Source organism: Stegastes partitus, unplaced genomic scaffold (assembly GCF_000690725.1).
Source record: "Stegastes partitus isolate 25-593 unplaced genomic scaffold, Stegastes_partitus-1.0.2 Scaffold78, whole genome shotgun sequence".
Lineage (NCBI taxonomy): Eukaryota > Metazoa > Chordata > Actinopteri > Pomacentridae > Stegastes > Stegastes partitus.
Genome location: NW_007577809.1, coordinates 646,204 through 662,443, shown reverse-complemented (window position 1 = coordinate 662,443; position 16,240 = coordinate 646,204).

The following is a 16,240-nucleotide window of genomic DNA, read 5'->3' as shown; positions in this document are numbered from 1 at the left end:
TTTATGCTTGCCTTCCTGCAAGCTGTTCCTGGACTTTTGCAAAGCCCACTGTTTTTCCTCTCACTGTGCTAATTTATCTAAAAACATAACACCCTGACAGCCAGAACCCCAAGCTGCCTTTATGGGTTAGGAAGGTGATCCTTATCCAAAACCACTTGGCCCATCCATCTGTTTGGCCCTAGAACCCAGGCATCTGCTCACTGCTATTGTTAGGCTTTGTCAGATGACAGGCCAAGACCCTCATGGGGAACCTTGGTCAACTCCCATGCACAGTCATGTGTGTGCGTACGTGCACGTGAACGCACATGTTTGTGATTGCCTTCAAGGGCCAGGGAGAGAGAGGCCAAGTGCTGGCTCAAGCCACAGTCTTTGTTTTGGTGACCGGCGGTGGAAGCATCAGTGGCCAGGAAACATGCTGGGAGCCCTTTGTGCCATCCCCACAGACCTGCCTGGGTGACCTCCAACCACAGTAACAACTCTCTCTCCCAGGGTAGCGCTTTATAGAGTCACTGTCAGGCTACAGAAGATTTCAGAGGTGCGGGTCAGTGTTTTGTTTCTACTTCAGAAGGACCTCCAGAATACATAAACCTGAAGCGCATTTATATGCACAACAGAGTGGAGTGGAAATGCACTCACTGTCAAGGTGACTAATTGAGTTTGTTTCATACTGTTGTAAGCCAAAAACAAACACAACTCATATATATACAAACAGACTAAAAGAGCCTACACAGCATTAGCATGACCTTACAACAGACATACAAGTGGCTGTTGTCTTTGTTGAAATATAGGATTAAAATGTTGTCTGTCATCGTTCGCAACCATTTAAAACAAATTAATCCGACAATTTTTCATTATTGCAATTTCATTTAAACACACACAGAATATTCAAAATCCTCTCCTATGAGGATACGATGCAGTGAAACCGAACAGATCAGAAGAATGCACCATAGGTACCTCGACATAGTCTATCCACTTAATTTAACTTAACTCTCACTTTGATCCAACAAGATAACCAAATAAGACCCTCTGTACCCACTGGTCTACGTTCCCAGCAGGTCTGCTGTTCCAGGTCAAAGATCTCTTCTGCACCACTTAGGCCATTCTGTTCCTTTGGCCTGCATTAAAATTTTATCACGTAATTAAAACCAGTCGTCTTTCCTGATGCACATTTTTGACTTGATGATGAGGGAGCTGAGAGAAACCTTGCTGCACACTGTGCGGTATTAGACCTTAACTTGCCCACCTCCGTGTGCATTTTGTTTTGCTTATTTCCGTATTCATCTGTTCTGCCTTTTCCACATTTAACTTTTCATACATTTTGCAGTTTTGAATAATTAAGAATGTTGATTCCCAAATCATGAAAGATTAATGTGTGAAGGATGCATAATGAAGTCCTTTAATTCTAGGCTTTCTGATGCATTCCTTGTTTTATTATCATTTTGGGGGAAGGGTTGAAAGTAATGGGAGGAGACACATATGCACAATGCGATGATCTGAAAAACACGTCGAAAACGTGAGGTTTATCTCCGGAGTAATACGCGACCGTGTGAAGTCTCACAAATATCTCCCATTCAATAGTGTGTAATTTGTCACTGCATGGAGATCTCCTATTGTTAAAATATAAATGCAGTCTCTAAAAAAAAAAAAAACACTAGATTATGTAAGTAAAGTTCTCATTTTCTTACAGAAAAGAACAAATGGACAAAGACTTGGTAAGATTCTTTCAGGAACGCCTTGGAGCACAACACCAGGTCCCAGCAGCTAATTTACCTTATGTTTTCAGTGATGAATGGAAGCCATTATGCAATGAATAATAGGAGTCAAGAGGATTTATTACACACAGCATGGTAAAACTTCAATAATGCATCCAGCACTTGCTATACACCAACATTAGCAAACAACTTCCTTTATAAGTGGCTGCATTCTTTATAGTCTATATAATCTCGGTTGAAGCCACCGCAGTCTAAACGAATTATTCATAATTCTCATTAAGTGTAATTAAATGTTATGATGTCTGCTATCCATAATAGCCCTGTGACCTTGCCGCCTGAACATTCAAACATACATTGCGCATTCATGAGCATTTACATGTGCACATAGACACTTGCGCATGTACACGCGACGCACGTATTTGAACAAGAGACGATGAAACTAAATATATTAATGATTAAATGCAAAACAAATAGCATACAATCAATAACAGAAATCTGGGTCATTCTCATTAAAACAAGCCTCCATGTTAACTTAGTCTACGGTGTGTTTAGTTAGGCTAAAATGGAGGTTACATTTAATATCTACATTATGTGGTTTTCTGGGGTCACGAGAAAGGTGATGTAATAAAACAAGCAGTGGAATAAACAAGGCTCTTAACTCATTTCAATTACTGTTGTGTTATGATTAACCAGTGGTATTATGCATGTCTCATCTTCTTTGTTGAACCGACAAATATGCTATACGCTATATGTTAAATTGAGCTGAGTATTTCAGGTCAGCCAAAGCGGGATTATATATTTTTTTCTAATTGTCAAGAGTCTGCTTTGTTATAGGTATTAAAGAAAAAGGATTCATTTGAGGGTTTGTAGCTCGTTTACAGTAGCTTTGGTGCTAAATAAGCAGCTCTCAGACACTTGCTGCATTATTTCTATTGCAGAAATATGTTTTAATGTAAAATGTATAAAATATAAATGCCCAGAGTGACTCTTTAGCAAAACAGGTTTCAATCTCAATCATAATGCTGCCACTATTCGAGCCAAACAGAAAGTCGCTTTGACCAAACGCTAAAGTAAAGAGAGTGTACTACTTCTTTGTGGCGTTATAGCTTAGCATTTTGTGAATTTAAACTTGGCATGTTGTATATTTAGAGTGGAAAATAAAGAAAGTGAATTTAAAAAAAGAATGTTGAAAAAGTAAGAACAAGATCCATCAGTGAATATCTGGATGTGTTGAGGTGGTTTCAAAAGTAGCGTCTCCTGTCCTGGGAGGAGCCACAGAGACGTGGGGATGCTGCTACGAGGAGGATGCTGGTTAACTTCTCAGCCTCCTCCACACATTAATTAGCACCCAGAGGAAAAAAAGAGGAGGGAGAACTGGGACACAGGAATGGTGAGAAAGATGACTGGGGGGTTACAACAGGGATCCCCTAATGGCAGGTGCAGTATTGTACGTACTCTAGAGGACAAACTACTGAAGGAAAGATGAAGTTCTCGCTATATAGTACTGTGTTATTGTCACCGTAACCGCGCTGAGACTATCTGTGTGGTATATTTTTATTTTTCACAAACAAATTTCTCACAGCTAAGTTTGTTTTTGACAACTTATGTCAACAGCATGTAGTAAAAAATCCAGATCTCCACAAAATAAACCCTTTTCCCCATTCATTAGCTCGGCATGTTAAATAAATATCTTAAAATATTATTACCTACTTTATTTCTAACTCTACACATTACTGCTTTACCACTTACTCAATGACTTACTTGTGTACTGCTGTAGGGCCTAAAAACTGTACGTCTCTGCCCCACTTCCGTGTAACAAACCTTTCAAGTTGTCTAGAACTGGCCTGGTTACTCCTCTGGGAGTAAAACAAAGGATGGCAGAGCAGCTTTTAGTATCAGTGCAACCCAATATCTAGAGCAAACGTCCCAAACAGCCAACATTTACTGTTTTGGGTTAAAGCATTGTCACTGCTTTTGTGTAAAAACACCTTTTGCTATACAACAACAATTCCACCTAAAAAAAATATTGGTACCGCAGCATTCAATTAAATCATTTTAAATGATAATGCTGTGACTTCATCATAACAAAAGATTAGAAATTCTTTAATTTTTTTTAATAAATGTGAATCTAAAACACAAATTGTGCATTTAACTAAAATGCTGCATTGACTCGAACAGTGAAACTCGCTTTGTACCTGTAATTATATCATTTAGGGCTGAAATATTTGGAGAAAATCTCTGATTGTGATTGACAGTTGCTTCAACTTCATTTGCAATATCATTTTTTAAAGTCATATTTCAGTTCAATATTCACCGTGTAACAAATTTAAAACATACAAAGGAGCATTTACACATGAGGTACCATCAAAAGCGTGAGTGTCACACAAGGGGGACGGCATGAATTTGTAAAACTACTGACATGACCGTTTAACTTCTGGGTCAGACGCTTTGCAATATGTACGAGGTGTGGATATTAAATAATGACACTTATGTTTTATGTCAGTCAAACCACAGTGTGCATGCCTGAACTAGCATACGCTGATCAGTTGGCAAGTATACGTTTCAATCTGCTCAAGTTAAATAAGATTAAATTACAGCATTAGTCTCATTGTTTAATAGCCACACCCTGTATTGCTGGCTGCATTGTTTTAATTGACAATCTGCAGCCCTTCTTACAGGATTACTGTACTTATTACAGTATACTGTAATTATTGAGTGTAACTCTCTAAGAAATCGGGATTTAGTGTTTTATACCAAAGATATAGTTTGCAGTTGTTTCTTCGAATGGAACTATTGATGTATTATTGCAGCATGAAGTCTAAATATTCATGATTTTGTTTGCATAAACTTTGCTATCCTGTTTTGCTCTTTTGCGGGCATAAACTGACGTATAGCGTCCAAAACTTAAAGCTCCGTAATTGGGATAATTTCATAAATATAAAATCCATCGACAAATATAGTTGTGTTTTGTAATCAGTAGAGTCTAATGAACAAAGTCCCTTCTTCCAGCTGTAACCAGTTTCTACATATCCTCATCAGATTCTTCACAGCAGCTTTGATCGAGAGTCAAACATCAATGACGCTCAGAACAATCCACATTTTGGTGCCAACCCTGAAAACCTCAAAACCTTCATAACCCAAACACCAGCATAATCTGAGGTTCATTGTTGTGCAAAAAAAAAAAAAAAAAGCCTCCGCTTCCTGGCAAAACATTAGATAAATGTTTACATGCCTTAAATGTGCACAAAATGTTATTTTAAAAGCAAGAGAGGGAGTGCTGCCTGCATGTGTACTGGGCTGTTGTGTGTATGTGAGGTACAAAATGAGTTAATACAGTTAATAAACTGTCACACTCGCATCAAAATGAAGATTGCTCCTGTTAAAGTGATAATCAGAGAGAACATCCTGACACAGATAAATCTCAATGGGCCCATGTTGTTTAATATCAGAACGCTTACAAATGCTGAAGCAGAGCCATTAAAGACTATAGGAATCTAGATAAGGCTTAGATGAAATGCTGGAGTCGAGATCATCAGTCGCCCAAAGGCAACATTTCTTTTTCAAAGAATAATTAAGCCTTACATTATTAGGACCAAGGGTGTATCCCCAGTAATTATCACCCCTCAGTATTACACTCAGCAAGACTGCATGAAAGCATCTTGCCTAATGCGCTCATGTTTTAATATTCTGCTGCTTTTTAAAAGACACCCAAATGGCGAGATGAGCATAATCCTGTCATGCAAAATTGACACCCTCGTATGCCATCTGTTTAAATACAGTAAATCTGGTTTAACATAACCGGCTCATAATGAAAAGATAGTAATCCAGTAAATTGGGGCAATGAGAGAGACCAATATCTTTAAATGAAAACTCCGGCTCAGCCACAGCGCTCCATATTTCCATCTTGGCAGAGAGAGTACCAGTGTAGCCTAATGAAGCTTAGGATAATTTTCCATTTGTTTGATGTGTTTCACGGATTCAGGTACAGTTTCCATTAAAGTGGGTCACTCAACATGTAACTGAATAGCGGATACGCTTACAGTCAGGCGATCAAGAGCGGTGGCAATGAAGCAGATTATTAGCTACCTGCTGCCAATGAGTTACCGTAAGCACCAGAGATGGAGGTTAACAGAGAGGATGGGGGTGTTGGGGGGATTTTGCAATTTATTATCCTCCGGCAATTAGCTAGGAAATGCTACAGGCTCTTTGATTGTGGGATGTTTAAAAATGAAAGAGATAAGAGAGCGCCACAGATGTAGCAGCCCTTCCTCATGGTAGACACTGGCTGCAGGCGCAAGAGATAGCAGAAGCTCTGATAGTCTCCCAGTCAAACGGAAAGGGCCAGATAGGCAGAGCTGAGCTGATTCACTGGTGATAACTCCTGTCAATCAGGCCTTGGGCTTGATTAATACATGGAGCTCATGGGAAAATTAGGCCAAATGGGAGGTTTGATGTGAAGGGTTATAGAGAATTGAGTTATGGAGGATGAGTAGAGGAGATGCAGTATGGCTGTGTCTTAGTTAATGACATAGAGTGAAAGAGAAACATGCCAGTTAGGTCATCTCTTTGAGCGAGCTGAAGGCTCGTCATGGGTGATGCATTTGACTAGCTCGCCATGGCCATGTCAGCTTGGGTCAAGGTCACGGTGAATCTGTCACTGTCTTATGGTTTCAATCAAAATTCTGATGAGGGACTTGGTTCTGTCCATAACCCCTGCCCTTCACTGTCATGTTTGAAGTCCATCTTTCTGGATACTGGCCACAGGGACATCTGCGCTGTACTGCACTGACTGTTTCACCGCATTTAATTCCTGTGTGATGGAGTCCTGAAACCAGGACAGTCCATTATGTGTGAACCGATAAGAATCAGAACCATTATTAAGAACAGTCTATACAATAAAATAGGCTCATTTTTACTGCAGTGTAAAGGTCTGCGCCCATTTAGGAAACGTTTTATTGCAAAGTGACATGTAATTTGTACAATAATCACCAAATAAGGAAAAAAAAAACTTACTAGCTTACTACCTATAGCTATAAATGACCGAATGGATAATACGTAATATAGACACCAATTCCACCTGGAATTAAGAGCAGCCCTGTCCCAGGGTGCTTTATCTTGTTAATGACATCAGATCATAGGTCTTTATATGGGTCCTGATATTAATAAGCGTTCTCGTTATCACAATTCTGCCTACATTATATTCATATCTCAATATCATAATAACTTATATGAAGCTGGTGGACTTGGCAGGTCAAGGACACTGAAACTATTTACTGCTACTGAACAACATATTTCCTCCACTGTCCTACTTAAACAATATAAACTTAAATTTAAAGATAATATAATAGTTACTAGCTTACCTTTATATTGCTAGAAAAGGGAAAGGTGGATTTCGGTGACCTTCCAACTTGTTGGACAGATTTTTTTATCTCGAGAATGTGGTCAAACTGTAATGATTGCATTTAAATGTAGATTGTCTTACTGCTCTGTCCAATCTGATCGTGTTCTGCCCGCAGTGTCCATTTATATCAGCATTAACGTGCATTTCTCCCTATCAAGACCAAATGCCCAGATACAGACAGGATGATAAAACCAGGTCTACATGGGGTAAAAATGAACATGCATACAGAGAATGACCAAGAACCCAAATGCATTTAATTCTAGGTCAAACAGATTATATCCATGTCTTTAAATAATCTTCCACAAGCACATCTATTTACTCAGTCTGTTTTACAGCTAGAGCATGTTGTGAACTCCATTACTCAGATGCTAAGAAAATAAAAGTGATATCTGAGTTCTACACAAAAACAAATGTTATGAGGTTTTGACACATCTTAGAACAACGCCTCGTTCACCCACACAATCTGCAGCGAGAATATGACTAAAGCAAACTTTAAAGTTATGAAATTGACATTTTTTATGAACAAAACTAAACTCATTACACGTTAGGCATCCCCCAGGAGCCCCGGGGCACAAGAACCAAAACAGAGAGTACCACTAAGCAGCATATTGATTCTTTTCATGCTTATCCCACCATGTTTTACCAGGTGTATTCAATTCACAACTGTCCTTGAAGCCTTGTACTTGAAGTCAGAACACAGTGAAACAAATCTCTCCTACATCCCATCCCTTCTTTACAGCGTTAACCCTAATGACCCGAGTCAGAGAGGAGCGAGAAAAAACTAATTCTGTGTAACTTTTTAATGTCTTCTGCTGATTAAGATAAAGCCAGTCTGTCTCGTCTCCTCGTGATTCTCCTTCCCACTCCCCTCTGGAGCCAATTTTATTTGGTGGGGAACAATGGTAGATAAAGCTGAGAGCTGGCAAGTTCTCTAATCTGAGGAGCAGTGGTGGAGCAGCTGGGGTGACGTGGGAGAGTCGTGTGCTCTCAGTGCACGGACAGATAAAAAAAAAAAAGGCTTCGATTGGAATCAGGAGTTTGATGCTGGGTGTAAGATAACAAAGGCAGCATGTCATCCCAATGGGACAAGGCTGAGAAAAAAACCTCTGCCTCTTGTCTCCTTTTCTACTGAGTAGGGGGCTTAAGCTAACAGAAACTATTGTGTGGGAAATTTGAATTCTCACCAAAAGTTCTTTTTGTTTTCCTTTTTATTTACATTTCCCATTCAAACATCAATCTCTTACTATTTAAAAAAGACATGACGATAAAATGTACAAAGATTGTTGGAATTTACCCACTTTTGGACATGACTGACTGGCATGCCACTAACTTTGTGTCTTCTCTCTCCTGTCGTTTGTGTTTGGTCCTTCCTGCAGGTATCTCTGGCCACGATGGAGCTACATGTTTCTGATCTGCAGTTATCGGCCTCATCAAACCCCCCACTGTTTATTGTTCTCTGATGCGTTGTTTGCCTGATTTCTATCTGCTATCCTTTTGTCTCTCTCCTTAACCCCGACCAGTCGAGGCAGGTTGCCGCCCTCCCAGAGGTTTCTTCCGTTGAAAGGGGAGTTTTGTTCTTTCCATTGTCACTAAAGAGCTGCTCAAATGAAATCATTGGATTCTTGTTGCTGTTATAGTATTGTTCGCCTTACTATGTAAAGTGCCTTAAAAGGGCCTTTTTTAAAAAAAATAAAAGTGAACTGAACTAAACAGAGCTCTTCAGGTGTTCAGTCATGTTGCTCTGGTGCCATTTGAGGAATGTACAGTACGTCCTTCTCAGACAAAGTGCATGTGATGATAAAGGCCTATCTTACTCAGGCCTCTAATCACCAGAAACAAGGCACAACCACAAAAACGGACTCAACTACGGAAAAGAGCACATGCCACATCTTTAATAATTCTTTATTAATAATTGTGGCCACCGGAGGCCCTAACCTGGCAAGCAGGAGTGCAATTTCCTGCTGCAACCAGTCTAATCATTCCTGCTCCACTCACCGCTGCACAAGAAGGATTCTTTGGCGCCACGAAATTACCCAACAAGCACACACACAAACAAATGGATTTGCGACCTACATAAATGACATACTGCTATTATCTAGACTGTAAATCCATTGGAAGAGGTTTTAGAGATGGGGCAACCTCAAGGCCAAGTGGTTATATGGTCATACGCCCTGAGCAGCACAGCCACAGTTTGATTCCCAACCGGCTGGACAAACGCTGCATGTCACTTCCTTTATTTCTCTCCCAGTTTCCTGTCACTCTTATTAAATAAAGGTTAAAAAAAACAAACAAGTTTCAAAGACGTGATACACTCATAACATTCAGAGGAGGTAACCTCTTTTCAAAATGTGTTCACGAAGACACCATTACAGACTGAAAAGATTAAAAAAAAACAGAAGAGGTTGTAAAATTAATGTAAAACTAATGGCACAAACAGTCTAAGCACTGATGGCTATATAATCGTGAGGTCAACAGAATAATAAAGGATTATTTACAAGGGCGCAAAACTACAGAGCAGCTATGGCTAGCAACGCTCTTCCCCCGAGGCTCACTGAAGTAACCCATTACAGTACATACAATAAAATATTCATATGTGATCATGATGGCCTATTTACAGAAGCACCACACCTTCTCCATCCGAGTCACAGCACAGTACGGCTAAGTGGACGGGGAACGCTTTGGGCTTCATCTATGCCACTCTGTTGCCATCAGTTTAAAGTACAAACAGTGTGTGCGTAAGGATAATGAATATGTTGTGAACTCACTACATAGGCAAAGAAAACAATCACTGGTTAGGGTTTATACATAACAATCACATCACTGCAATATACTTAAAATACTACATATATTAAATATCATATTTTTGGCTCCTAAGTAGGTTCTAAGCTTTTAAGAATAAATCATTATATGCTTGGAAAAAGAAACACTTATGATTCTTGGGTGTAAGTAGGTTGTACTTCTATAATATCCCCACCACTGCATTCACCTGTGGTTGCAAACTGTCAACTCACATCTGCTCATTCATCTGTTTGAGTCAAAGTCTATCCTCTCAGCTGTTACTGTAGGCTGCCACCATGCACAGATTTGGGGCATGTGTGGGCATGGATGAAATTATCTTCATTAACTGGAACAGTGCTCCAATATGCTAATGGCGCCTTCTTAATCATAAACGCATGTCGACTGCAAAAAAAATAAAAGATTTTGGTGGCATCGGCAAACTGTGTAATTGCACTCTGATGATTTCCACCTCAGTGCTGGAAACACAGCAGGCATTGTTAGTGGCAAAAGTGAGACCACTGGAGTTTTTTGAGGTAAACAATCACAGTCAGCAGCTACTTGAGTAACACGGAGACTGAACCTGCTTGTCAAAATGCAGTTCTGCAGTTTTACTTCTCAGATTTTTGCAGTGTAACACCTCTCCTGAGCTCCCATTTATAAGTAGTGACACTTTCCACCAGCTTTTCATGGCTCCTTGGAGACCCTTATTTGCTATGCAAGTGTAGCAGAGCAGCGAGTTCAGCCTCCAATGATTGTGCACGATACGAAGTGAGGTGCCCTCCTTTTGTGTGAGCAGGTGTTATTCAAACTAAGCTTGTCAGAATCTAAAATAAGATTTGAGAATAGAAATGGTGACAGAGCACCGGATAACAAATGTTAGCTATTTATAGACAAGGAAAAGTTATTCATCGACAAGAGAACAGAGAAACACAAACACTTTAATCTCTACCAAAGGGTCCAGTTATGTTCTTCAGACAGTGAACAAACATTTATTCCATCACTCAGATGGAGGAGTTTGTCAAAACAGCATCGCATAGCACATTAAAATCTTCTAGCTCTATTCAGCACTGAGGCTACAGTACAGGATAAGAGCTTCTCAGGGAGCCAGACAGCCATTCTTCTTCTAAATTTGCATATCCTTCTGAGACAAGCTTGGCTTCAGATTCAAAAGGACAGAAAAGGAAACAAACACATACAAAACCAAAGCTTATTCACCAAGCTTTTGTATTTGAATAATCCAAGGCTCTCTGTCTCAAATATTTTGCTATAGCAATTCAAGCAGACATCCATGTTTAATGTATACACATTTAATGGCTAGCATGGTTGATATTTCGAGTGAATAGGGAGATTAAGACATGGCTATTTTGGTAGCATACTGTAGGAAAGCAGCACTCCAACTGTTTTCTTTTCTAATTGAAAAAAATAAATAAATAAGTAAATAATTGAGCCAAGAAGTATTTTTGCTGACTGATTCATTCCTTGGTCTAATGCTCTTAAAAAGAGCTTGCAGAGTTGCATGTTGTTGCTATCATGGCAGTGATGCACTGGTGCTGATCCCTAAATAAGATTTCATCCCCTGCTCCATGGATTAGAGTGGTGAAAAGATTCAGCCGTAACATATTATCTTCTCCACATGTGAAAAAAAAAATAAAAAATGGAAGGGAAGCCATGGCTTTAAGACTGTGATATGTCTGTTACAGTCTTACACTGCTCTTCACACAGTCTCTCAAATTTCAAGGTCTGTTGTAACAAACGAAACCGCTGGAGGAAAAGAGTGAAGAGCAACGACACACGGGGGGCTTTGCTAACTTCAGTCAAGTTTCGAGACCGAGTGAGCTTGCTCCCGTGGTCTCTGCTCCGTCAACTGGAGCTGACAGAACACGACAAGCATAGTGGCACCTGATATCCCACCACACACAGTTCCCCAGCTCCATCTAATAATAGTATGGAGATAGCCACCTGACTGTATTCTGCAATGTCATTTGCATTTTCTGCACCTTTAGGCAAAATGGCCTTTAAAGCTCACATAAAAAAATTCCTCACGCATTCACTGTGCCGGTTTGCACCAATGAAGATCCAAACACAATAAAACACACTCTAGACACGGACCTCCTGTCAATTTTATGCTACGTCTTGTGTTTAAATTGCATTTCAAGTCGCTTTTACATATTGTAGAAGTCACAACGACTATACTAATCTGAGGAAGTCTAGCTAATTATGCTTTGAGTACAATGATAAATTGTTTTCCTTTTTTTGCAGTCCCTTCCTCTCATTATGGTAAACAAGAGAGGTCTAGAAACCAGAGGAACCCATTGTATAATCTCAGCAATATTCAGACCAACTTTTCCTCCCTATTTATTGATTATGACTACTATTACAAATAGCCATCAAAACATTTTAATGCACTGCTACACATTATAAAAGAGGTAGCAGAATTCTATCTCTAAAATTGATTAAACTGATTTACTAAGAAGCAGCAGCGAGCACCCCAGCACTCAGCCGCGTGGCGCTGAAAGGAAAAAAAAATATGTTGTGAAATCTATCACTGATGCAGCCTTTGAAATAACTGACAAAACTCAGCATCGATGATATCCTTAAACTTTTCAACTCACCGCTTTTTTGAAGTGGTGATACCGTCCACAAATATTGCATGCGCTGTGGTTCTTGCAATATTTGGCAATATTTGCGCATAAAGATATAAGGAACAACATAAAAGGCTCCTGAAAATGTCTGGATGACAAACAAAGCCATCACTTTAAAAGACAGATGGAGCCACCACTGTTGCATATTCCGTGTCTGAAAAAGATGCTTAAGTGTGTTGACTGTACTTCCATTCATTCACACACCTTCTGGGGCATCACATGTGTTGCGGGTAATGGTGAGGTGGCTCATTAAGCTGAGCCGGTGGTGCAGCAGGAACGTTTCCACAGCTGAGTTGTCCAGGTAGAGGGCTCTGATGGCTTCCCACACTGCACAGCTGGGGGCGAGTGGTCAGGCAGGGACATTTTTAACAGTCCTATGCTGCCGTTCGACTGACCTGTCATCTGAGCACAAGCAGCTGAAGCCGTTCTTTGTCACACCTCTGCACTTCCTCAAGTGTGCTAAACTGCAGTTACATGGCCATTTCTGTGCTGCTCAGTCACAGAAGTGAGGTCAGTGGTATGAAGAAAGAATTCACCAAAAAACGACGATTACTTAGAGACAGAATTAATGAACTAATGTGGCGACGGACATTCACAGGGAATGAGAGGAAAGGAAATTACATTATTGTGGTTTTACGGGCTTCGATACAGAACTGAAATCTCAAGCGATGTAAGTTGAGAAATTCACTCCAAAGAATGTCACCGGGATCTCTATTTCTAGCTCACTCGTGCCTCTGGACCTGCCCTGCCTTCTCCCTCAAATTAGCTTTTCACCTTTAATTATCCAGTGTCTGGCGTAGTAAGGAGTGGAGACAATGTTGCACACACCCATTAACACAAAAAACCTGTTTGAAGAAAACAAATGCCTTCTGCCTCCCTTTCTGAAGTTCGTTTAACAATGTCCTCGAGCCACTATTTTCCAATGTGTGAGGAAGTGCCGGCAAACAAGACATCCATCAAATTGACAGACAAAACAAATTACAAGGCAAACAGAACCTTAATGTGTCACCGGAGCTAATGGTGTCAAGGCTGGTTGGCAGTAGACCCAGACACTCACATGCTGCTGCTGTCACACTAATATGGCCTTGCTCTTCAACTCGCAAAAAACGCCAAGCTGAAAAGGAGAGAGGGGTGACTTCTGGGTAACGCTCAGGTATTAACACCCTACACACTATTAACAATGCATCAAACCTATATTCATAAAAGCCTGTTAAACGGCAGCAAGTCAGAACAAGAGGCTTTCGTGGAGTTATGATCTATCTGTAGTGTAGATTATTCCTTAAATGAATGATGCAGTCTCCCTAAAGCCAATAAAAGTGTAATTACATGCCTTGGGCTTCGGTGACAAAGCCTGTGCTGGTGACAGCTATCTGAAAATGAGGAAGAAAGGATTACCTTCACTTTTCATCTAGCTTTGGCATGATCACCTCTCCACAGGGGTCACCTTGGACGAAATGCCACAATTTTACCAGTCATTAAACTCTTAATCCAGCCGCTGTGTGCAGACTTCCATCTCATCTTTCAAAAGCATCCATGGCCTTACACCACTTCATTCTGCCACCGTATCATAGCCACCCATTTCAACGGAAAGCAAAGGTGAGAAACCTCTGCTGGAACATTTATGGCATACAGGAAACCATAGATTGAAGTTCACTGTGATTCAACGTTTTCTTATTTCATACATTTTATAGGCTTAGGCAGAAATGATCCCGGCAGGTAAAGCAATATCCTGAGAATTACTTTGTTTTACGCTCTTTGCCTTTGGGTTAATATTCTACAAGTTATTTTGGTCTCTGCAGGAAATCGTGCTCTAGAACCTTTGCGGGGCATCAGCTGGGAGATTGCAGCGACCACTTGTTAATATTCGTCTCGCCGTATTTGCAAAGCAGAGCCATTACATATTCAGAGATAGGGAGAGATTTTTCATGGCAGGTAAACGCAACATGATAAATTGGACAATAAACACTCTAATCCAGCAACACAAAAGTGCACGGAGAAATAATGCCGCGCTAAATATGACCTTACAACAACAAGCAACACTGCCTGTCACAGAAGCAAAGCACATTATGGTCGCGCCCAGACTCACATGCAGGTGTTTATTATACAATCACTTGTTTTTGTAATTGAAATTTATACGGCGTAGCAGTTGGGTATAAGCACAAACAGCTGGATTCTTACTGTGACGAACATAATGAAGGCCTTTCTTTCTCCCAACCTGGTATTACCCATTATGTTTGTTTAAATACGGTGAGAAGAAAAGCTCTAGTTTGTATATTTTCATTTTTACCAACACACAATATTCCAAAACCAACAGAATTTTGCGCGCAACCTTTGTGTTGTGCACAAAATAAGACTTTAGGAGACACTGAGCACCATTTTTCTAGACAACTAATCGAATAACTGAGAAAATTATCAAAAAATAAATTAACAATGGCAATAATCCTGAGTGACAGCTGTAGTTTCCAATGTAAGTGTACAGACAAATAAAACGAAAATCGAAGGCAAAGTAAAGTGTTGCTGCCAGAACAGCTGCAATGCACCTTGGCATGGATTCGTCAAATCTGTGGGACTTCAAAAACTGGAACAGCATTCTTCCAAAAGATATTCCCTCATTTCGTATTTAGATGATGGTGGAGAGCACTGTCTAAAACGTCAGTCAAAAATCTCCCATAGGTACTCCCTTGGCTTGACATCTGTTGACTCCAGAAGTCTATATAATTCAGGTCATTTTAATCAAACTATTCATCCCTTTAGATGGGAGCATCGTTATCCTGGTAGAAACCACTCCCATCAGGACAGAAATGTTTCATCATAGGAGAAAAGTGACCACTAAGAATAATAACTTTGTATTGATTTCCAGTCTAATAGGACAAGCAGACCCAACAACATGCCAACACACCACAACAGAGCCATTAAATCCCCTCAGTGTAGGGGTCGAGAGTTCAGAGATTCCCTTTAAGTTGTCAGCATGCCACAAAAGTACAACTTCACTAAAGCCTTTTCTACTAGTTTTCAGCTTGATCAGATATAATAATCCATCCACAAGCAGCAGAACGACGATCTGTTGGTTTTTATTGATACATAATTCCACAGCACGGCCTGGTTTGATGTACAAATGCTTGTTTTTTTTGTAGCTTTTTCAAGAAACTGGCTGCTACGAGGCAACGTTCAACTCTGAACATCAAATGTACTAACAAGCTAGAACTACTGGTTTGACTCGAAGCGACTCACTTCTCGTGTCTGTTCTGTCAGCATGAGAGAAAACTGAATTCTGCGAGCTCTGAGAGTAGAACCTCGGCAACGGCAAGTCGCTGATAATATGGTCATATTTAAACATGACCGATAACGCAGCTGTGATTTTAATCAATCAATCTTAGTAATGAGAACAGGAAGTTAATCCATTGTTATGCATTATTCGTCAGTAAATTAAGGTCTTTGGGGTTAATTAACTAGTGGGCTAAGGACAATGTTAATAATCCAGCACTAATATAGGGCAGGTAATAACACACTTGAGAATGTCCTCCTCAACTCCAGCTTTCACTTCTTTTCTGAGTAGGATAGTAGATGGATTCAGACAACTGTGATTTTCCACATCTTCTTCACAATAAACAGACATTAATACTGCTCTAAGTTGATCCTCACTAAGAGTTTACAACATTGCGATGGCAGTCCTTCCTTTGCCATAACAGTAAAACTTGAGACAGAAA